A 25,579-nucleotide genomic window follows, 5' to 3' on the forward strand; every position below is an offset into this window, starting at 1 on the left:
GTGGCTCTGCCCTGGACCTTCCGTTTGCCTCTCTGGTTTTGTGGTAGGCTTGCCTTAGCTCCTTAATTTTCATGCGGCACTGCCGTGTGTCCCTGTTATGGCCTCTGTCCTTCATGCCCTTTGAGACTTTTTCTAATGTTTCATTTCGTTTACTGCAACGGAGTTCAGCTAGCACGGATTCGTCTCCCCATATGGCAAGCAGATCCCGTACCTCCCGTTCGGTCCATGCTGGAGCTCTTTTGTGATCCTGGGACTCCATCATGGTTACCTGTGCTGATGAGATCTGCACTCACCTGCACCTTGCCACACTGGCCAAACAGGAAATGAAATTCAAAAGTTCGCGGGCCTTTTCCTGTCTACCTGGCCAGAGCATCTGAGTTGAGAGCGCTGTCCAGAGCGGTCATAATGAAGCACTCTGGGATAGCTCCTGGAGGCCAATACTGTTGATTTGCATCCACACTACTCCACTAAGATGGTGGCTATCATGTTTGCACATTATAAAACTACTGGTGTGAAACAGCTTTGAGGTAGAGGCAGGGGCATGCCCCCTTCCCCTAGTATTCATCAGAAAATATATGTATTTCTGAGGATCAATTCACTGCATTTTATGCTTTCTATCACTGGCACTCAGAAACTGAAGTAAAACTTATTTCTTTGTAACATGCAGTTATGAGCACGCACAAACTCAGGTCACAAACATGTACCCCTATAATGTGAGGTTTATAGATATGCAAATACTTGTTTGCACATGTTCCCCCTATTATGTATTCACGGTGGATTAACAGTAGAGTTCAGCTGTAGTGCTAGAATGGGAAGAAAAACAGCGTGGATATTTGTTGAAATAGTGCTGTTTATTTCTATGCTTATTATGTATGTGCATCAGAGGGGTAGCCGTGTTAGTCTGGTTCTGTAGAAGCAGCAAAGAATCCTGTGGCACCTTATAGACTAACAAATATTTTGCAGCATGAGCTTTCGTGGGTGAATACCCACTTCTTTGGATGCAAGTAGTGGAAATTTCCAGGGGCAGGTATATATAAGCAAGCAAGAAGCAAGCTAGAGATAATGAGGTTAGATCAATCAGGGAGGATGAGGCCCTAGAACTAGACAGTGCCATACCTTCTGCTTGCCAGGTGGCACATCCCAGTTTCCGTCTCTTTTGCTGACTTAGGTTATACTGAGTGATGATCCCACATATCCCTGGGTGCAAGACCCACCACCTACCTGTAGCTGCATCACCATATTCAGATCTGGTGTTTTAGCCTTTATTTGACAGTGTAGTGAGAGCAGGTGGCCCTTGTTAGAGAATGAAGGGTGTACTTCAAGAGGGTTTGCTTAAAGGCCCTGCTTGCTGCACTGAAAATGGATCTCAGAGCTGTGGTAAGTCCTATGCCACCTAACAAACAACAATCATGCAATATATTTTGCCAAGCAAACTACACCTTGTGTCACTAAATGTAATCCACATTGACAAATTTTCCATGCCAACAAACACTCCCTGGGGTTAAGCTACCACTCCAGCTGGTTATAAAAACTTGTGTCTTGTGTGTGGGGAGGTCCAGCCCCAGCGACTGTAGAGCTGAACACCAAATCCAAATGAACTCTCTTTTGTTTAGTTAAAGGTCCCAATCCTGTGAGGTGCTGAGTGCTGCAGGAGGGGTGCTTGGTGCCTGGAATTCTTGCTGATTTTTACTGGGAGTTGTGTGATCAGCATCTCACAGGATTATGCCCAAAAACTGTGTGAGGAGGGGATGGTGTGAGTCACTTCAGACGTGTTAAAAAATAGAAACATAAAGTGGACATCTCGGGATGCTTCTCACCCCCGCCACCCACTGGGGTCCAGATTCTGTTCTGCCTGTGGTTTCAACCTAGTCTGCCGGCCACAAAACCAAATCCTGCTCACTAGAATAGAGGGAGAGGGAAAGCACCATTGCTGTGGATCTGTGCAGCCTGGCACTTACTGGGGTGAAGAGGGAGCAAAGGGGAAGTTTGCCCATCCATACAACCTTCAAAAGGCCCCAAATTATTGTCAGAGGGGCCAAAATATAAACAATATGTGCAGTCTTCCTTTATATAAATTATAAATCACATCAAAATTCTGACATACTAGCCAAATTTTATATCTTTAAACTCTTAAAATCCAAGATTTTCCAGGATTTTCCCCTGTATGGCTGGAAGGTTGTTTGATTTTTAAGTAGCGACATCCCAGGACCCAGAATACCCCCTTGCCCCCTAACAATGGGACCCCAGAAGTGGCCCTAGATCTATATGTCCAGTGCAAATATCAGTATTGGTGCCATTCTAGAGTCTGAGTGTGATTTTTTTTTTCCTGCTGCTCATTTGCTGATGAGAGTGAAATGCAAATCCCTGAAGACTTCTGTCTCTGCAAAATATTCAGAGGAGCATGAAGACAAATGTGTGTGCAGGGGTGGGTGGAAATCTACAAACAGATTAAAGTGTTTTACCTACTGTTATCCTTTTGTCTGCAGTTTATAGGCTACAATCCACCTATAATTAACTCTTTACATCAATAATCAACTCACCGTAACTTTTCTTAACCCTGCCTCCCCCTAATCCTGAGAGTTATGGTGTAAAATACCACATCAGGTATTCATATTCGAGTTCTACATCCAAAGTAATCAATTGTGCAGCTCCATCAAACTCAATGGATGCTCCTTGTAGATCAGTCTGGCCTATTGATCTCAGTGTAATTACACCAGAGCAGGACTTGGCCCATACTATGGTTCTCGGTGCAGCAACAACCCTGCCCCTTTTTATATGGTGTGATGATTCCAGTCCAAACACTGTCAGTTTTCTGGAAATGGCAAGTGAGACACTTGTTGCCATGGTGATCCTTAATAGTTCTGACTCAGATGTAGTGTTGCCATGGAAACAGTATCTGAAGCCCTTGGGAGGTGGTGCAGGGTTGTTGTGTTTTTTTTTCCGAGTGGCAGAAAAAGGCTCTGAAGGCCCATTTTACCAGCTCCTTGCTGCAGTGCAGTGACGAAGCTTTCAAGGCTGTTTCATTATTCTCTGGATAAAAGATAGTCCTGATCCTGCAATAAAGAAACAGATCCAGTACTCTGCAGTGTAAATACATTTCTGTACATCATAATCACAGACACATAATCTGTACATTAATGCATTCCCTGCCTCGGGCCTTAATGGCTTATCATTATTTATTTGTACAAAAGAGCAGTAACACTTCATCCAAGGGAGAAGCCAGCTCCTTTTCTCTTGGAGCTTAAGAACAGGCTGATGTGGGTATGTCATTTTTGAGGGACAGAGTTTGTGTGTTGTGTGTGTGGTGAGAGAGAGAGAGTTTGTCTTTGTGTGTGAATTAATATGTGTGAAAGATAATACACAAAAATTTGTGTTTGAGAGCTTGTGTGAGAAAGCATGTGTCTGTTTGCTGAAGTGTGTGTGAGCAAGAGAGAGAGTTTGTGATTGTGTATGGGAATAAGGAGAAAAGGTCCGTGTCATGCAGTGGCTCTCATGAGTGCATGCTTTCTATCCTATCCTCATTGGATGGTACAATGGGAACTGTTAGCACAATGAATTCCTGAAAAGTACAGTGGTATTTAGGGGTGTGACAGGGAAATGGGAGTGATTTGCTATTCCCAAACATAGCAGAAGTGTCTTCAACAACACTAATCAATCAGGCCCAAATCTTCTTAGCATAATTCTAGGTCAGGGAGTGGAGATGTGTCTTCATGTAGACTCTCTTGGCACCTCCCATCATAATCAAAGAGCCCTTGCTGTGTCCTGCCAGCTGAAGAGAGCTGGGCATGACTTCTGCTGGAACCCTTCAATGTCATTCTACAGTCAGCCAAGGGGAGGTCACTAAAAAGGTGTATCACACTGTCCTCCCAGGCGTTTAGCACCCTCCCTTCACATTATTCCTAGCCTGACTGGCTTAGCAGCAAGGGGATGGAGTGTAAGGCCTGTATGCAGACTCTCCTGCTGGCAATTGGATTTTCCTAGCCATTGTCTTGAGGTATTAGGGCATGGTGTTATACAGCCGATCAATTTATATGCGTTGAGGGAGTGAATGTCCAGAAGAACAAAGGAGGAGAGGTTGTTGTAGTCATAGCTTCCTGCATAAGAGATCTAGCTGTTGCAAATTTGTGGAAGAAGAAGCTAAAGGGTTTGACCACAGTCTGAATGTGGGAGCTGTCAAACATGACTACCATGTTTTAGGCCTGGCTGATAAGGAGTATGGGGACTTTAACAGCAGTGGCAGATGCAGCTTGTGGAGAGGATTTTGGAAGAAAACTTTGAGTTTGGATTAGGGTACACTGAGCTAGAGATGGCAAACCATCCCAGAGGAAATGTCAGAGAGCTAGGGATATAAGAATGAAACCCAGGACCAGATTGTGATGGTGCCCCCCCATAAGGCTTTATGGAATATGCTTATGAATGTATATATGACATAACTAGAATATGTTCTATGCTACATATGCCATGTAACATATCTCTGTAAAGGTTATGATCTACTGAATCTATTAATCCTATTTGTATGCATGTATCATTTTTGTGCTTGAAGTTAGGAATATTGGCTGTGTACTTGCTTGATTTTAACTAGCCTAGTAGAGCATTTGGTCAGCTTCTTGAGAAAAGTGCAAATTAAGTGCCCAATCAAAAACCACTTAAGCCAACAATGAAGTTGAAGATGCCAATCCACATCTGAGTTTTCACAGGGATGTAGTTTGGATGGTAAAAACTGAGTCATGCATGGACATGTGGTTTGCGCAAGTGACACCAAAACTCCATCTTGGAGCTGGAATTTTCATAGGAGTGAGGAGGGGGTCTCCACCCACAAGAGAAAGTCTATTTAAACCCCTGGGAGTCCTCTCCATTTTGTCTTCAGCTGGCTAAAGAGAGAGCCTCTCCACTCCCAAGGATACCTGAAAGAAACTGGAACAAAGGACAGTAACTACCGGGGGTGTGAGTGATTGCTGGACCCAGACTAGAAGGAGGCTAGTCTGTAAAAGGAAGCTTACTGGAACTGGTGAGGTTTTTATCTGTACTCAGTTGTATTACTGTATTGGGCTTAGATTTGCGTGTTTTATTTTATTTCACTTGGTAATTCACTTTGTTCTGTCTGTTACTACTTGAAACCACTTAAATCCTACTTTCTGTATTTAATAAAATCACTTTTTACTTATTAATTAACCCAGGGTATGTATTAATATCAGGGGAGGGGGCAAACAGCTGTGCATATCTCTCTATCAGTGTTATAGAGGGCGAACAATTTATGAGTTTACCCTGCATAAGCTTTATACAAGGTAAAACGGATTTATTTGGGGTTTAGACCCCATTGGGAGTTGGGCATCTGAGTGTTAGAGACCTCTGTTAGCTGCTTTCAGGTAAACCTGCAGCTTTGGGGCATGTGGTTCAGACCCTGGGTCTGTGTTGGAGCAGACTGGCATGTCTGGCTCAACAAGACAGAGGATGCTGGAGTCCCAGGCTGGCAGGGAAAGCAAAGGCAGAAGTAGTCTTGGCACATCAGTTGGCAGTTCCCAGGGGGGTTTCTGTGATCCAACCCCTCACACAGATTCAGAGTGATGACGTATATTTGAGTTGTTAGCATAGAGGTGGTAGTTAACATGTGTGAATGAATGAACATCATTCAGGGATAAAGTCTAGAGGAAAAAGAGGAGGGAATCAAGGACAGAACTCTGAGGGGCTCTACGGACACACTGTCAAGATGGGAGAGATCAACAGTATCAAAGGTAACAGAGAGACAAGAGGATGAAGAGGGAGGCCTTCCGATTTAGCCAGGAAATGTTCATTTCAGACTTTGTTGAGAGCAGTTTCTGAGCGTGGAAAGGGTGGAAGCTGGATTGGAAGCAATCCAGGAATGACTTTGGGATGAGGAATTTAGTACAGCATGTTCAAAGAGTTTAGAAGGATGGGAGAGGAAGGAGACAGGAAGGGAGTTGGAGAGACAGAGTCAAATGAAAGTTTTAAAGATGGCGGGGAGTGGGGAGTATGACAACATGCTTGTGTGCAGAAGGAAATCCATCGCTGATGTGAACCCAATGAAATCAGTGGTGTTGAATTTGGCTCTGTATGTTCGTTGCACATGACTGGACTAAAATGAAGGGATTAATTGTTTTTCATTAAGTGGTAGTACTGGAATTCTCTGATCTCTCTGTTCCCCATTTAAAATAATATTCTAACATTTTCAGATATTTTATTCACTTTTCCTCCTCCCCAATGGAAAATGCAGTCTCTCCTCAGTGTCCCCAACACTTCTAGATCACTGGAGAGGTATGAGAGCTGCAGTTCTGGTGTCATGATGGATTGCATTATGTCCAACCCTTATAGACGTGATGACTAAAATACTCCTAGTCCTAGCTTTGGACTCATGTGTGCTAGAGCTGGGCCCTTGCTATGAAGCTAGGATCCCAATCAGAACTTCCCCAAAGTTGTTGGGCAGTATAGAGTGGGGGGTTGGTTTGATCTCATGAAATCTGAGCTCCTTGAATCCCTTCTGGCTGCTTCATCCTTAGTTCCTTCCTAAACAAATGAGATACACATGGTACATTTTGGTTCAGAATTCCCTTTATTTCACTGGTTCTTTTGAAGGAATGGAAAAAGTGAAAGAATACAAAAGGTGGCAGGGGATGTTTGAAGGATCCATTCATCCCAGAAGAAAAGCCTAGAAATAAATACCTCAACATTTTAATTCTTATTTTGGCATGATCAATCTTTCTCTCCATTACACTCTTCTCTCTGGTCCTGATTCTCCATTGCCTTGTGCAGTGCTTTAGACCAGTGCAAAGCGGGTGTAAGCTAGAATGAGAGCATTTTACACACCCTTTGCTCTGAATTTGCACAGAATGCAGGGCCATGAAGAGTATTTATATTCTGCTTCTAACCATAGTATCTACCTCTCCTCTTTCCCTCTGTGTTTGCATCTAGGTGAAGTGAGGAAGCCACTGTGGCTGCCTTGACGGTCAGCGCCTTTGATTATTTTTGGGATGGCTCAGCGCCTCCTTCAGGGTAATGCTGTTTCTAACACTGTTGCATCTGCACGGAGAACCAGGCCTATACAATCATAGTTGTACCACTGTATTCTGGGACTCCATCAAGAAGCAGGGGCATTGGGACTATTTCCAGACACAAGCCTCTGCATCGTGGGAGTGGGTTAGGCAACGAGCATCTTTGATACTTGTGGCTTCCTGTCTACATTGGGGAGAAATGTGTTGTATATCCTGATCTGAGCTGAAGTCTTTGTTCCAAGGATTGAAATCAGATGGGATAACCTATGTTTGTAAAATGGCCAGGCGAGTGTGGGGTGGGGCAAAATGAAGGATGGTCCAGACAGTGACTAGAGAGCTTGCCTGGGACTTGGGAGACCTGTGTTCAGTTGTCAGCTCTGCTACAGGCTTCCTGTATGATCTTGATCAAGTCATTTATCCCTTGTCTACACTACTGCTTACTTCAGTATAGTTTATGTTGCTCAGGGGTCTGAATAATCCACACCCCTGAGTGATGTAAGTTACATTGACCTAAGCGCCGGTGTGAACAGTGCTATGTTGGTGAGAGAGCTTCTTCTGTCAATATAGCTACTGTCTCTCATGGGAGGTGGAGTAAGTATGCCGACAGGAGAGTTCTCTCCTGTCTGCTTAGAGCATCTTCATCAGAAGCGCTACAGCGGTGCAACTGCATCAGTGTAGCTGCGCCGCTGTAGTGCTTCTAGAGTAGACATAACCTTAGTTTATCTGTATCTCAGTTCCCTATCTGTCAAATGTAGATAATAGCTCTATTCTGCCTCATGGGCTGTTGTGAGGATAAATACATTAGAGGCTGTGAGGTGCTCAGCTACTATGATAATGGTAGTACCTCATATAGACAGAGAGACAAGGTGGGTGAGGTCATATTTTTTTATTAGACCAACTTCTGTTGGTGAGAGAGACAAGATTACAAGCTACACAGATTTCTCCTTCAATTCTGGGCTGACTATGTGTGTCTTGACTTGATGTGCCCCTCACCTCTCTATTAGATTTTAAAGATACTGCCAATATAGAGACTATACACACATTCATACACATGATTAAATTCCATGTGTGTGTTACATTTGCTTTTGTTCAGACCATTGACGCATATAGTGTGATATCCTGTCTTCTTCAGTGACCGGTTGTGATGTTGCACTCTATATGATTTTATGAAAGCATGCTGATCAGGGCCGGCTCCAGGCACCAGCATTCCAAGCAGGTGCTTGGGGCGGCAATCTGCAAGGGGCGGCAGTCCGTGTGTTTTTGCCCCCAAGCAGCGCGCCGAATTGCCGCCGCGGATGGCAGGGGCAGTCGATGTGCCACTGTCTGTGGCAGCGCAGCTTCTGTCTTCCAGCTGAAGACAGAAGCTGCTGTCGAATTGCTGCCTCTGCGGAAACACGTGTGCCGCCGTAACGGCACACGGACTGCCCCTGCTGCCCGCGGCTGCAATTCGGCGTGCTGCTTGGGGCGGCAAAAACAGTAGAGCCGGCCCTGATGCTGATGAGTGTGAATATAATATAACTAAAATATGCTTCATGCAAAAGGTCTCTTGTAAGGTATCATTACAAATCTTATAATCTACTGAGTGTGATCATCCTATTTGTATAAACGTATCACTCTTGTATCTGAAACTAGAAATATGAAATATAACTCTGAGGGCCTATTGTAATTATGCAAAGTGTGAGCCATTAATGGTGGTTTGGAATCTGGATGGCTCCCATTAACTAGGACCATTGACTGTAGATGGTTCTGTTTTACTTGTAAGTCTTCCTGTAGGTGTGTGTGCTGGCAAGTGGGTAATTAAGTCTTACAGTGACATGTGATCATGTCACCTGAACTGGAATCAATCTTTAACCTGGTGCTTTTCCATTGAAAAGGAGGGGTGGGAACACAGAGGGGGGCAAAGGATTCCCACCTTATGCATAAGATATATAAGTAGGTGGAACAGAACAAAGATGGCTGCGGCCATCATGAGAAATCCCTTAGCTACCACCTGAGCTGGAACAAGGGCTGTACCAGGGGAAAGTATTGTGCCCAGACTAGAAAGGCGTCCAGTCTGTGAAAGAAACTTATTGAAACATCTCTGAGGGTGAGATTTTATCTGTATTCAGTTTTATTACTGTATTAGGCTTAGACTTGAGTGTTTTATTTTATTTTGCTTGGTAATTCACTTTGTTCTGTCTGCTACTACTTGGAACCAATTAAATCCTACTTTCTGTATTTAATAAAATCACTTTTTACTTATTAATAAACCCAGAGTATGTATTAATACCTGGGGGGAGGGGCAAACAGCTGTGCATATCTCTCTATCAGTGTTATAGAGGGCAAACAATTTATGAGCTTACCCTGTATAAGCTTTATACAGGGTGCTGGAGTCCCAAGCTGGCAGGGAAGGCAGAGGCAGAAGTAGTCTTGGCACATCAGTTGACAGTTCCCAAGGGGGTTTCTATGATTCAACCCATCACACGGGTAACTTGAATATCAGAGGAAGACAAAAGAGGCTTAAAATGCACCTGGTCAGTTTTCTGATGCTGCAGGTAGTTGAAAAAATTATTTCAGATCCCTTTGCAGCAACCACTTTATGCTCGAAGATTTGAGTTTTGATTCCCCTTTATATTCACTGGCATAAGTGCAAATGTTACTATTAGTCATAACATTACGTGTACCCTTTCTAAATCTAGATATAGCATTTGTGTATGGGCTTCTGAAGCAAGGAATTCCACTGACTGATACCCAGTGTGTGATGAATTTATGTGATTTTGTTTGCATTCCATTTGCCTTGGATAGTGTATTAGACTGTGGATGGTGTAACTGATCTGTATTGTTCAGTTTTGCTTCTTCCTTACTATGATACTTTTTACTTATGTGGCTCCTCCCATCAGAAGGTCTCAAAGAGCTTTACAGATATTAAGCAAAGGCCTGTAATTTAGGTAGTAGTATGATCATTACCTTTCTACAGATGAGGATACCACAGCACAAGAGAGGTGAAGTGACTTGCCCAAGAGCCCACAACAAGTCAGTGGCAGAACAGGGAGAGCGTCTTCCAGATTCCTTGTCCTGTGCCTGTTCCTTAACCTCAAAGCCATTCTTATAAATCCCTCCCCTTTATTTAAATAAAAAAGCCTATGTGATGGGATGTGTACCCCAAACAGGCCATGAATGGGTTAATGTGGACCTAAGAAGTCAGTCATGTTCCAGGGCTGCACCTGGAGGGCAGGAGCAGGCTGCTTAGCATGAAGAGAGGAAGTTTGTAGCAGAAGGGGACACAGATGGAGAGTCTGCAGTCTCTCTCTCTAGGAGCAGAGGGGGCAGTGAGGAAGGGACTTGGGGGGGAAAAGTTAGCCCTGGCCCCGAGAGAAGGATCAGCCTAGAGACGTTGTGGGGAAGAAGCCCAGGGAAATAGCAGCAAGGGATGGGACTGTGCAAACCTTAGCTACCGGTGACAGGGTAACGGGGCTGAACCCAATGTAGAGGGAGGGCCTGGGTTCCCTTACTAGCCACTGGCAAAGTGTCATGAGCCCAGAGTCAGGGACCAGAGACCTGACATAAAGTCTTGGAACTATTTGGTGGACTTTTGTTTATTGAACTTTATTACCTTGAAATGGGTGGTCATTAATATCATGATCTGGCCTGAAGGCCGAGTTACAGAAGAGAGACTGTGACTTTGCACTCCATATGTTCTATGGAAATATGCTTATGAGTGTAAATACGATGTAACTGGAATATGCTTTATGCAAAAGGTCTCTTGTAAGGTATCATAACAAAGGTTATAACCTACTGAACATATTCCTCCTATTTGTATGCATGTATCATTCTTGTATCTGAAGCTAGAAATATGAAGTATAACTCTGAGGTCCTATTGTAATTATGCAAAGTGTGGGCCATTAATGGTGGTTTAGTATGTTGATGGCTCCCATTGACCCAGACAATTGGTTGTAAACCTTCCTATGTATGTGTGGGCCAACCTAGGAAGAATGGAGACTAGGGGTCTTGCAGTGACATGTGACCATGTCACATGACACTGGAATCCATCTTAATCCTTGTACTTTTCCATTGATGGGGTGGGGGTGGGGACAAGCACAGACAAAAGATTCCCGCCTTGTGCCAGAGCTATAAAAGGGGGTGAATCAGGACAAAGGGGGCTGCCAGTCATGAGAAAACCCCTGCTTACCAGCTGAGATGTCTGCTGGAACTAACAAGGACTGTACCGGGGGAAAGGATTGGGCCCAGACTAAGAAGGAGTCCAGTCTGTGAAAGAAGCTTATTGGAACATCTCTGAGGGTGAGATATTACCTGTAATCAGTTTCTTAATGTATTAGGCTTAGACTTGCGTGCTTTGTTTTATTTTGCTTTGTGACTTACTTTGTTCTGGCTGTTATTACTTGAAACCACTTAAATCCTACTTTTTATAATTAATAAAATAACTTTTGTTTATTATAAACCCAGAATAAATGATTAATACCCGGGGGAGCAAACAGCTGTGCATAACTCTCTATCAGTGATTTGGAGGGCAAACAATTTACGAATTTACCCTGTATAAGCTTTATACAGGGTAAAATGGATTTATTTGGGGTTTGGATCCCGTTGGGAGCTGGGTGTCTGGGTGCTGGAGACAGGTAACCTGCTGAGCTGTTTTTAGTTAAAGTCTACAGCTTTGTGGGTGTGGCCCAAACCCTGGGTCTGTGTTGCAGCAGGCTAGCATGTCTGGCTCAACAAGGCAGGGTTCTGGAGTCCCAAGCTGGTAGGTAAAATGGGCTCAGAGGTAATTTAAGCACATCAGGTGACAGTCCCAAGGGGATCTCTGTGATCGAACCCATCACAGAGACCACTGCAGCAATGGAGTGACTGTCAGAAAGGGGTGCTGGAGTGAAAGCCAGCCACCATTCCATGTTTGGCCATGAGGAGGCGCTCCTGTGGTGTGTCCCCCCACCCCCTTTACAGCCTAACACTTGAACCTGCCCCTTTAAGAACCTGTGATGTAGCATAAGCAGGACTGAGAGCCATATTGTAGTGTTAGGTCAAAGCATGGGAGCTATGTTTTTCCTGTGCTCCTTAGACAGGGATGCCCATGAGATTAGAGTTTACCTTGATTTAATGTCTCATCAGAAGCATGACATCCCCAGCAGTCATGTTGCGGCACTACTAAATGAAGCGAGCCCTGTTTCCTCAGCTGGGACTTAAACCTCTGCCCTTAGAGGCCTGAGAGTGGGGGAGAGGGAAAGGGTAAGAGTGATAGATATTGACCCTCCTAGCATGCACACTAAATTAAATAACAGGCTTTATTTTAACCCATTTAAAACAGTTACAGATCTCTGCAGAATTGCTGTTCATGAAGGTTACCGAGGTGCCAGCAGCTGCAGCATGAGCTTCCTCATTCCACATCCCCATTTCTTCACTGTCTAACATGTTGCAGGTGACCTTGGTATGTAAGGCCAACTGCTGTTTGAAGGAGCAGGAGAAATCATTTTCTCTGCCAGTTAATTGAATCCAGACCTTTCCTTTAAGTCATACTGGAAAAATGTTATCTTTCTCTAAAGACAGGGAAACCATTGCTCGCTAGGAACCGAGATGCTGAAATTCACTCTCCTCCCTCTGCTAAAGACGTCAGACTAAGACTTGAACTCTGTCCATCCTTAAAACACAACTTGAGGCAAATCAGCAGAACTTCACTAATTTCAATGCTGATTTACACCAGGAGAGGAGCTGGTCCAATGATTGGCTTTATGTGACAAAGGTTTATCCAACACTTCCAGCTCTTCTCAAAACACCTGCCCAAATATTTAACCAGTAAGAAATATCACTCAGTGTATCAAACTGTTTCTCGGAGGGCCTGTTGTGACAACTCAGCCTTCTCTTTGAGTCCACGCTCCTGTGCACATGGAGGAGAGTGTCATGTGCAGCACTCAGAGATAAACAGTTTAACTGCCTCACCAGGTGAGATATTTTGGCCCCGTCTAGTCATTCCTCGCTACCAGTGCACTTTGCTCCCTATGTGTATTTTCTCATTCACATAAAACTGGACTGGACAAAAATGGGGCTTCTACCACTTCCATTGGGAGGCTCTTCCTTTGATCTCCCATCTCCAGGCCCAGCTGGAGTCCATGACCTCCCTTCTGCATCAGACCTTCCTACCACTGAACCTTCTAGAGAGTGACCTCTTCCTCTTGAGGGAAGCACATCATTCTTTGTCCCACATCACTGTCCCCCTACACCCTGTTTAACTCAGCCCTTAATGCTACTTCCTGAGGCCAGAAATCTTGGGGTCACTTCTAGCCCTAAACTTCCTTTTTAATTCTTCTTTGTCTTTAAGTCTCTGTTGCCTCCAGAACTGATGATACTTACCCCTCACTATAGTCCTGCTTCTGCTGAGATCTTTTCTCAGGCGATTTATTTCCCTTCTTGACTACTGCATGCCCCTCTCTTACAGTCTTCCTAAATCCCCACTTTCTGTGAACTTCCTGGAGTCCAGGATGCTGACTCTCGTCTCGCTCCCAGAAGTGAGACTATCTCCTCCCCATTCTCTGTCAGCTTCACTGACTTCTGAACTATCTCCAGCTCTGATTCAATATTGCCCTCTCTTGGTTTTCAAAACTCTCCATGAACCTGCCTTCTGATGTATCCTGCTGTTCCTCCTGCCTATTCTGTCCTTCTGATCTCCTGTCTTTCTTCTCCCCAAGACTTTCTGCACCTGGTTATATCTCATTCACTTGTGCTGCCTTATCTATCTGGAGCTCTTTCTCTGTCTCCTTTGTGAATCCATTATCCTTAAATCTCACCTTAACCTATAGGACAATGGCATATTCCCAGGTGCTTGCACACTGTGGGGACGAAGCAGCTCCTACAGTTTAAGGGAGAGCTATATAAGGTAGGTCCAACTCAGGGACCTTGGCTGGCGTGAGCTCTGACTAGTCTTGCTTCCCCCTATAGTGAGCCCCTCCTCCCCTAGCCTGCTTTTGTATTACCAGTTTCTAACTCTGCCTTCACGCCTAGAACCAGATTGATTTGTCCACACCTAGCATGTTGCGCAACTGTTTGTATCAGTGCATTCAGGGACAACTGCCTCAGCATTTGGTGTCAGGGTCTAAGGATTATGGGTGTTTTTTCCACATGGGGCAATTTGGAATTTTCCACATTAATTTCCACACTTGTGTGTTTGTCTCATGGTGCAGCGTACTCTGGGACATCCTCCAGCACAGACAATTAGGAGGCAGGAGGACTGGTGAACTTACACAGACATGGTTAGGCAGTCCCTTCTTCTGCACCTCAGAAGAACCATGTTACACCCCAGTCACAGCTTGAAAAGCAGACCCCAGTGCTGTATATCAAAACGTGGAGCATGAACATGGTTAGGAACTAGATGTGCACATAGGCTAGATTCTCAGCTGGTGTATTTTAGCGTGGCTTCACTGAAGTCAACAGAGCTGTGCCAGTATGCCAGCCAAGAATCTGGCCTCATGGGTTACCTATATTGCATGTGGACCCAGTGTGTATGGAGTCAGCTATTTTACTCCTTGGTTGCAAACCCAGTAGAAAACTATAGTGTGGATGGTCCCCTTGTTTCACCTTGTTGTTCTGCAATATCTCAAACTGCTCCTTTGACGCAGTCTCTCTCCACTGGGTGTGGTGGTTAGCCTCTTCACATCCTCTGCGTCTGGTAGAACAAACCTCCTGCTCCTTCAGAAAGGGGAGGAATGGGGATAGGACTTCCTGTTTCACCCGAAAGCACAAGACAAGGCTATTTGATTCCCCGGAGACTCTGTGATTGATGTGACTGGTGAGGGAGTGACATGCCCGCTGATGTGGTAGAAGCATTTCATTCCAGCAGTCCTGGCCAAAAAAATGAAACACCTGTGACAAAAGGCTAAACTGGCTCACTCAGGGCATAAATGTCCTGGACCCAAGTTATCACTTGATGTGAGTTATGAAGCACTGTTTTTCTCTGGGAAGATGAGTGTGATATTTCCTGAAAAACCTGGTTCAGTGTGCTTTGTGTACTGGTTTAATGCAGTGCAGGCTTTGCCTGTCTCTGCAGGGCTGTCACTGGGTGGTTTGTAACTCAGTATTAACCACAGACCAGGGAGAGTGAGGTGTGTGTGTGTGTGTGTGTGTGTGTGTGTGTGTGTGTGTGTGTGTGTGTACATAATACACAAAGCTGCTGGAATCAAGGCTTTCCTTGGGAAATGTTAGGTTTTCTTGTCAGTCTCACCAAAGGCATATTCACTGGACTTCGATCAGGTAGCACAGCATTTCAGTGGCCACCTGTGGAAGCAGGAGGAAAGCTGTGCCATTTATCCAGTTGTACAATGAGTTTAAGGTGCCTTGATTTTATTTTCTGGTGATGTACAATGCCTTTTTACTAGTACCAACCCTTAAATTTCAGGTTGTGTAGAAGTATGGACAGGATTTCAGACACTCACCATGGGAATTAATTAATAAGCTCTTTTCATCTGCAGATCCCAGAACACTTTACAAAGGAAGGTTTCATTATCCCAATTATAAAGATGGGGAAACTGAGGCACAAAGCAGTAAAGTGGCCAAAGTCACCCAGGAAGTCAATGGAAGAGGTCTTCTGAATCCCAGTCTCCAGCTCTAGTGGCAGGACTATACTAGTTCTTATGATCCTCTCTGCACTCTTCACACTTATTTAACTCCTTTCCCCTTCCACTTCCTGATTTGCTAATGATTTCCATCATTCAGTTTCCCTGCTGCTACCTCCTCTTCAACTTTCCAACTTATCTCAGCATTCAGCTGCCATTAACATCTATCCTCCAACTTCCTTTGGTGTCGTGCCTCCCTCTTCTGCCACTTCCTTACTCTTCCCCATACATGTTGTCCCAAAATGTTCTCCTTTCCTTCCCCTTCTTTCCTCTGTTTCATCCTTTTCATGTGTCCCTATTTCTCTCTGCTTCTGTCATCTCCTCCACAATCCTGGACAACTTCCCACTCTCTCAGGTATCTGCTCCAGCCATCTCCTAGCCTCAGCGCTGTCTACCACATTGCCCCAAAGCAGTCCCCCCAGGCTCATCTTTTCCTCAATCCGAAAGCCTCCCATTTTCCTTTCCATTGCTCATGAGCCATCTGCAACTCCTGTCACATTTGCCTTGCTCAGCTTCTATTCCCTCAGGGGCGAATCCTTCCTTGTCCATCACCTCATCATAAACAACACTATGGCCATTTCCTCTGATTGACCCTGGCACTTCCTGTCAGGTCATCTTGTCTTGTTGGACTTGATCTGAATTCCACTGAAGTCAATGGAAAGATTCCCACTGACTTCAGCTGGCTTTGGATTGGGCACTTGCTTGTGAAAACAATCCTAGGATAGCTCCTCTTTGATTTTTCCCATTGTCATCTCTCCTAGCCAAGGTGGATACATACTCTCCACTCTCTCCTCTGAGCAATTCTCTTCTCTTGAACAGAGAATGTTAGACTCCAGAGGGAGGAAAGATCCCATTTCTGATTGCTCACATTGCCTATCTCCTGCTGTCCATATAATAAATATCCTGTCCAGACCATTTCAAATGCCCCAAGTGAGAGAGCTTCCATCGTTTCCTTTGGTAAACAATTTCCACAGCCTAATAAGCCTCCTGAGAATGAGATTTATACTAATACCCAGCCTAAACTTTGCCTTTCTCCATTTCATCTTAATACTCCTAGTTTTGTCACTCCTTTGCCCTACTAAATAATTGCTCTTCCTCATTTGTGTTTACATCCATAAGGTTTTTATAGACTTGTCATTAGAGTTGGGTGAATAACTGATTTCAGTTCAGTGACCAAGACAATTTTTTTTAAATTTTTCACTTCTGTGAAGCTCAAAATGAAATGTTTTCATTTTTGTTTTGCAAAACAAAATAGTTTATTTTTGAGCTTTTTTACCTTTCAAATAGAAATAAACTTGAAAACAGTAATTTTGAATCAAAATATTGACACGCTTCATTTTGAAAACATCAAAAAGAAATGCTTTGACTCTGCTTCAGCTGAAAAAAAATTCCAATAAATCTCATCAATTCAATATGAATTTGTAAAATATTTCTGTAGACCTGTACCTGCATTTTTTCAGTAGAAAAAAAATTAGTCTGAAAAATTTAACCTACCTGTTCTCGTTGGTTGTCTCCTAATAAACCATAGAGATTAAGTATTTTTACTCTTCCCTGTAGCCACTTGATCATTTTTGTTGCTCTTCTTTAAACTTTCCTTCCATGTTTGTCAATATCTTCCTGGTTTCAAGGGATCCAGAACTGAATAAAATGTTTCATCTGCACCAGAACCATATATGGGGAGATGATTATTTTCCCCATGTCATGGCATGACTCTTCAACCTGTACCTTTCCTCCCTGCTCAGTAGTGAAAAACTCTCTGCACTTTTTCACCTGGTTATGGGATGGCCTTTGCACCACATCATAGGATTCAGTGGTCCCTGTATGGATTCCCTTAACTCAAAAATAGAAAATCAGAATTAATTGCCTTTTCTGGGAATGCTGAATTGTTGACCTTTTCACATTGCTTTCCGCTTCTGTGGTTATGTGTGTGGAGGGGAGGTTGGTGGTGATTGTTCAAGAGAACCTGAAAACAGACACGTGGGGAAAGGTTTGTTAAGGAAACCAGTAAGTGGGTCAGTAGTGTTCTGGAGAGAGAGAAAACAAGCATTAAACCCAGAGCTGCATTGGCTAACATTAGCACTGCTTTTTCAGCCGTTCTAATCAGAGCACATCCTTGCACTACACAAAGAAGTGGATTTAGGGCTACTGCACTGGGACACATTCTGGCCACCTGTGATCTGTGACCTGTAGATAAGGAGAGATGAAATATCTCTCAGCACTCAGACTACAAATTAGCCTATTCAGCCACAGAGCTGGCTGCAACTTTCCCATTGTTTGTTTCTATGGGATATGTTTTCAACCTTGTTCCTACTGAAATTCCAACCTTGTTTAAGAGTCTTGTGTCTTTATAATAAATAGTTGTATATGCTAAGGAAATAAAAGGCCAGATTCCCCAAATGCAGATGAGCAGCATTTAGTGCTGTTGAGGGGCAGGGTGGGGCACAAAGGACCCATCTTTCTTTGTCCCATGATCATGGATCCCTCTAGGTGCCAGGCTAGTTCCCAGAATAATTTAAAACAGCCTGAAGGATGTACCAGTCTTCACTGGCTGACAAGGGCTCAAGGGGGGGTTGTTCCAGCAATGGTGGCTCAACCAGCATATGAATGTCTTGACCCTGGCCACACACCCTTTTCCCTGGCAATGCTCTCTGAACTGGAATTGGCCAGTGGGGGACTGGATCTACCTGCTTTTGGGCTGCTTGCTGCCAGTGTGCAATAGGCCTACAATGTTTAAGGAAAACCTTCTAAAGAGGTATGGCATAGTGAGTGTGACACTCGGAAGTCCTGGGTTCTGTACCTACTTCTCCCATTGTGTGTCTTTAGGTAGGCCAGTCTTAGGGGTGGGCGATCAGGGCATCCCTGCTGGGTGCCAGCACTTGGGGGCACCAAGTTCCCTTTTTTGTTTTGCTTGTGCCTTTTCCAGGGGAGATGTTTGCTGAGATGTTTTCTTCCCTCTGTGACAACACACCTAGGGTTGGCGCTGCTTTTAGGCTTGTGGAGAATGATGCCCTGCCCTCCTTTAGTGAAACACTTGGAGATATTGTGGTGGGGTATCTATCCTACACAGGTGGTGAAAGGGTTAATATGGGCCTGAGAGGCTAGTTAACCTGCCTAATTGCACCTGGTGGGTGGGCCAGGCCTAGTTAAGGGTGAAGCCCAGTGGGGGAGGAGCTGGGAGAATAATTTTTTTAAAAAAAGTTTTTAAAAACTGGGAAGTAAAGTTTTGGGTATTGAGTGTTCCCAGGGAAAAGAGGGCATGGTTGGATCACCTTGGGCTTCTCTAACTTTGCCTGGAGCTTGGATGACCTTCAGACAGATTCAGAATAGGGGAGGGGTAAAGATGATATCTTTTCCCTTTCCTCTCAGGTTTGGTGCTGAGCACAATTCAGCCACAATAGTGAACTGGGTTCTGTGTATCTTGTAGTAAAACTTCATTGATAATTTATATATCAGGAATGCTCAAATAACCAGAGCCCATGAGTGAAATCCTGACCCTATTGAAGTTGATGGCAAAACTGCCTGTGATGTTACATCCCATATTCTCCATAGAAATATTCTTATCATAACAATATTTCTATGGAGAATATGGCATAACTAAGATATGTTTTATGCAAGATGAGTCATGTGAGATATCACTGGAAAGGTTATGATTTACTGAATGTGATTATCCAATCTGTATGCATGTATCATTTCTGTATCTAAAGTTAGGAATATTGACTATGTAACAATTACAACTCTGTGTTTACTTGGGAAACACCCATCAGACAACAGGCCATCAGCCTTGATGGGCCATTAGGAAGAAACAGTAAGACTTTGAAGATATTAATCTCTCTCCTTCCTGAGAAGCATCCTGGGACTTTGCTTTGAGACTACAAGGTGATGTGGTCATATCACCTGGTACTAAACACCATCTTGGACTTCTAGTGATTTTCCACTAAAAGGAGGGGGAGGTCAAGACTAGGAAACAAAAGATTCCCGCCTTATGTAAATTCTGTTTAAGGCTGGGGAATAAGTTGATCTTGGCTCACTCTTCACTGAATCCCCACCCAGGATGACAGCTGAGAAAGATGACCCAGGAAAGATCTGAGAAACAAAGACACGGGGGCGGGGGAAGGGAAGAGTTGACTGGAAAAGGGATCTGGTCTGTGAATATGGTGTCTGGAGATTTAAGCTGCAAGCAGGGTAGCTTACCCTCAATAATTTCTGCAACCTGCCCAAAAGCAACATTTAGGGTGAGAAATTACTTCTTGAAACCAGTCTCTTTAATATCTTAAGCTTAGTTTGCATGTTTTGTTTTATTTGCTTAGTAATCTGCTTTGTTCTGTTTGCTATCCCTTATAATCCCTTAAAATCTGTCTTTTATAGTTAATAAACTTGTTTTTGTGTATGATAAAACTCAGTTTGTGCAATTTATAACTGGAGGGGAAGAAGCTGTGCATATCTTTCTCCACATTGGGGGAGGGGGGGGATTTATGAGCTTACAGTGTATAGATTTCTCTACAGTGCAAGACAATATTATTTTGGGTGTACTTTCCAGAGGGGAGCTGCACTTGAGTGCTGGGCTATTTCCTAGCTGAGTCTTCCCATAGAGAGCTGTTTGCAGACTCTGTGTGATTCTACAGCTGGTGCGCCCCTACCTGTGTGTGTGTGTGTGTGTGTGTGTGTGTGTGTGTGTGTGTGTGTGTTGCCATTGGCCACAGAGTCTAATTCAGCAAAACAGGGTGAGGGAGCCAAGGCTAGTGGAGCAGGCAGGCTCAGTGAAACCCCAGTAAATCAGGTGGCATCCCAGAAGTCGGGGTCCAACCCGTCACACTCCCATTGATGTAAATAGGCCCAGGATTTCATCCTATATTTCTATACTGCATCTCCAAATGTGTGCTCCAAAATTAGATTCCCACACTTAAAATCTGTTTAAAAATTCAAGGCCAGATCTTGGCTAGTCTTGGATGATTTTTATTATTATGGTTCTTATAGTCAGCTGTCTTAAAAACGAGCCCTTTATATTGCACTATAAACACCTCACTGTGCTACTGCAGTCTAAGTGTAGGTAAGTGCTATAATTTACTGTAATAAATTCAGGATCACAGTACAGGTAAAAGCTTCCCTTTTCAAGGTTGCCAACTGTACATATAGCTTCAAGCAACTTACAATGAGCAACCTTTTCATCACCATTGCTTCCTTCCACAGCTGAATAGTTATGTTGAGGACCTTTGCCATTTCTGGCAAATATCTACCCTCAGGTGTTAACAGAACTGATAGTGGAGCTGGATTGTGCTTGTCCTTTTTTGAGATACCTAAATTTGCAATTAGGGAAAAAGCAGCCCAGAATGCATCACATGTTGTTGGCCCCAAGCATAGCACATCTGGGAACTAAAAGACAGATCTTAGGGACTTCAGAGACTATATAAGCACTTCTGCATGACTTGAGGGTTTGCTTTTCCATGGAAACACAATGAATGGATAAGTTCTAACTGTTTATTTTAGCGGATGGTTATGGGGATCATCTGGGAAGCGTGTAGTATTCTGGATTGCCTTCATTTTCAGCAGTGAGTTATGGTCACAGAGGTCTACTGGCTTAAGGCATTTTATTTGATCTTTGTCTATTAGTCAGACTTTTATGTTTTTTGCAAGGGAAGTATAAGACTTCCTGAAATAAGTAAAGTTTGAGATATCAGTTTGAAAGGGGAGATTGAAGTGTGAGTGAGAGAGATCCAAAGTCTTGTTCCTATCAAATCCCACTCAATTTTGTGCACCTTAAATTCCCCCTGGTCAGGCGTATAGATTAGTTACAACCTCTCAAATTCACAGGTTGGTGCCTTGAAAATAAATGTCACGTACACTGTCTCCAAGGCCTTGTCTACACTACAGGGGAAATTCAATCTAAGCTACGCAATATGAGTTACATGAATAGCGTAACTCAAGTCTACATAGCTTAGACCTACTTACTGTGGGGTAAACGCTATGCGATATTGATGGGAGACACTCTCCTGTCAACTCCCCTTACTCTTCTCGATTCAGTGGAGTACAGGAGTCAACGGGAGAGCGATCTGTGGTCGATTTAGTGGGTCTTCACTAGACCCGCTAAATCGACTGCTGATACATTGATTGCCATGCGCCAATTCCCCGATAAGTGTAGACAAGCCCCAAGACAATCTCGAGATCTGAACATCCCATCAGATATGCTGCAGACCAGATAACAGGCATGTAAAGCCTGCTTTTGATCCTATCTTTCCCTCCAAATGTTTTTGGAATTGCCCTGAAATAGCAAAACGTGAACAAAAGCTTTATCCACTTGTAATGCCATCCACTGGAGCATCTCAAGCAATTTGCAAATGAGGATTATGACTCACAACTCTCCTGTGACATGTGAGGCATTATTATGTGGCCATTTTACAGATGGTGAGGTAGGAAACTGAGGCACGGAGAGTTGAACCAATTTGTCAACAGTCACACAGCAAGTCGGTGGCAGAGTGAGGAGTCTCCTGTTCAAACCACTAGACAATATTGCCTCCCCAGAAATAGCCTTTTGTAGCATTTCCACTTCTGTCCATTTCTCTTCTTCACTAGGTACAAGATGGAGTCTTCCCTCCAATGGAAGGGGCCACCTACAGGAGCAGTTCCACATGGTTACCTACTCCTTTCTCAAACATGGGCAGGTTTCCAAACACACCAAATCCAACCCCAAGCTTCCATAACCCAAGTTTGGATCCCGAGGATCAGTTGTTCCACTGCTTTTCAGCGTACGAAACAAAAAGGGCTGAGGGGAGAAGGTTAATTTTAAAAACTGGGAAATAAATTTTTGGAAAAATAAGTGGAAACATCAGATTGGCACTTTCTTCTAGGCACACACAACTATTTAATTGTGTTTCTGCAACACCCCAGGAGCTAGGCTTCCTTTGTTAATTTCTGAGGAATTTTTTATTATTATTATTTTTTGAAATGTCAATCAATTGAAACCAAAACTTTTAACTGAAGTGTTCTGTTTGGACAAATGTCCAACAAAACTGGCCTGGTTTTCTGTCAGCTTGACTGGGGGAGTTGCTGGGGTCCCCTGAGCTTTCAGGGCTGGTGAACCCCAGACTTTCAGGCTTCCTGCTGTGGAGCTGGGATCCCCTGCTTCCCAGGGCTTCCTAGTTTCCTGGCTCACCATCAGCCCCAGCAGACTGATATGGAATTGGGAGCCTAGAATCCCTGGGAGCCACTACTGAGCTGGAAGACACAGAGCTTGGGTTTCCAGAGTCAGTTTTGTTTCAGAACTTTCTCAATGAAACATTCTGATGATTTCAAAGCAATTTTTTTTCTCCAGATTTTCCCTTCGTGGGAGATGTCAAAACTTTGTTACAAAAGGGGGACATTTTTTGGGGGGGGATTGTCCCATGGAACAGAAATCAGCTGTAGCTTTCATAAACACTTGATTATGTCCCCTTCAGCGACAACATATCTGTCAGATAAGAAGTGAGATTCCCATTCACCATCAGGCCAGAAGAGCAGTTCTTAATGCAAGTGAATTCCTGAGAAATGACTTCCTCCTTTAAATCCATAGTCTGAGCTACTACCTCTCACTGGCACTTGGGAAGCTCCTTTTCTGTCAGGTTTTGTGCAGTAGCCTGTTGGATTTTTACTTTTTTTTGGTAACTTCAGGGATAATCATTATATGATGTCACACACTGAGGGGAGAAGAATAGGAGGGGACAGCAGGGTAGAGTCACGTAAAGGGTGTGACCAGAAATTGTTCGCTTTAAACTAAGGAAATAAGTATGATAATGCTCCCTGTGGAGATCAGGAAGCCACAGAAAAAAGGAAGAATAGGCTGAATATCAGGGAAACTTTCTAATAGTAAGGGCTAGGGCAGGGGTGGGCAAACTATGGCCCGCAGGCCACAGCCAACCCATCAGCCATTTTAATACACCTCTTGAGCTCCCACTGAGGAGTGGGGTCTGGGGCTTGCCCCACTCTGGCGCGCCACCCAGGGAGCAAGGTTGTGGGCCATGCTGCGTGGCTCCTGGAAGCAGTGGCATGTCCCCCCTCTGGTTCCTATGCATAGGGACAGTCAGGGGGCTCTGCTCTGCACGCTGCCCCTGCCCCAAGCACCTCCCCTGCAGCTCCCATTGGCTGGGAACCATAGCCAATGGGTGCTGCAGGGGTGGCACCTGCAGACAGGGCAGTGCACAGACTCGCCTGGCTGTGCCTCTGTGTGGGATCCGGATGAGGGACATGCCGCTGCTTCTGGGAGCTGCTTGAGGTAAGCACCACCCGGACCCTGAACCACCCCTCTGTGCCCCAACCCTCTGCCCCAGACCTGATCCCCCTCCCGCCCTCCAAAGCCCTCGGTCCTAGCTCGGAGCACCCTCCTGCACCCCAAACCCCTCATCTCTGGTCCCACTCCAGAGCCTGGACCCCCAGCCAGAGCCCTTCCCCCCCCCCGCACCCTAACCCCAATTTCGTGAGCATTAATGGCCCACCATACAATTTCAATACCCAGATGTGGCCCGAGGGCCAAAAAGTTTGCCCACCCCTGGGCTAGGGGCATGTCTACACAGCCCACAGTAGCAAGCCTCCCTGCCTGGGTTGATTGACTTGGGCTTGCTCTAAAAATACCTGTGTAGACAGTGCTTTGAAGTTGCAGCTCTGGCTCTGAAGCCTAGGGAGGTGTGGGGGGGAGTGGGGTGACCTCCAGCATGGGCCACAACATCTATACAGGTTTCAGAGGGGTACCCATGTTAATCTGTATCAGTAAACTATCATGCGTCTGACGAAGTGGGTATTCACCCGCAAAAGCTTGTGCTCCAATACATCTGTTAGTCTTAAAGGTGCCACAGGACACTGTGTTGCTTTTTTCAGTAAAGTGGCCATTCTTCAACAAAAAAACTTCAGAAACAGACTTCAATGAGAAACAGAAGAACTGAAATTAATTTGCAAACTTGACACCACCAAATTAGGCCTGAATAAAGACTGGGAGTGGCTGGGTCATTACAAAAAGTAATTTTCCCTCTGTTGATACTCTTACCTTCTTGTCAACTGTTGGGAATGGGCCACATCCACCCTGATTGAGCTGGCCTCGTTAGCACTGACCCCACACTTGGTAAGGCAACTCCCATCTTTTCATGTGCTGTATATTTATACCTGCTTACTATATTTTCCACTCCATGCATCTGATGATGTGGGTTATAGCCCACAAAAGTTTATGCCCAAATAAAAGTGTTAGTCTCTAAGGTGCCACAAAGACTCCTCCTTGTTTTTATCATCTATACACTATTTTTTAGCATGGCAGCACAAATCCAGTGACCCAGAGTCTGTTGACCTGGACTGGGGGCATGCTACCATGAGCTGTGCAGATGTACGCAGAAAGCCTGAGGAATAATCTCCCAAGAGGAATAATAAAAACCCCATCACTTGGGATAGTTAAAAGTAGACTGGACAAAGCCTTGGGCAATGCAATGTAAGGCATTCATTCATCTCAGGAAAAAAAAGACACTTTCCCTTTTTAGTTCCTTACCACAGTAGGGGAGCAGTTTTTGAAACCATAGGAACCAGATATAGAGTGTTTGCAGTGCTCGGTGGAGGAGATGGGTACTGCACTGTGGGTTCTGCACATTTTTCCTCACACAGCTGCATTAATTGGAGACCCTGAATTGTCAGGAAGGGGCCTGGGAGTGGATTGATATTGGTTGGTTAACTCTAGCATCTCTACATGGACCACATGATTGAGCAAGTCTAGGAAAAGATGGTAACTACTTCTGCATCAACCAAGATGGGATTAAGCTATTTTGCTCCATGGGGCAAAATCATTGTGCCATGGTGTTAGGGCCAAGATGTTAATAATTAGATGTTGCCCTTCACAGTACAGACTTAGTGAGGAGAGCTTGCTACTGTTAATGCCTTTAACCTACAGAAATAATTGTGTGTGTGTGTCTGTGAGTGGGGAGGAATGTAGTATTTGGGTAGAGTTGGGTAAATAATGGATTTTGTTGGTTCACT

This window comes from Mauremys reevesii, linkage group 1 (assembly GCF_016161935.1).
Source record: "Mauremys reevesii isolate NIE-2019 linkage group 1, ASM1616193v1, whole genome shotgun sequence".
NCBI classification, from domain to species: Eukaryota; Metazoa; Chordata; order Testudines; family Geoemydidae; genus Mauremys; species Mauremys reevesii.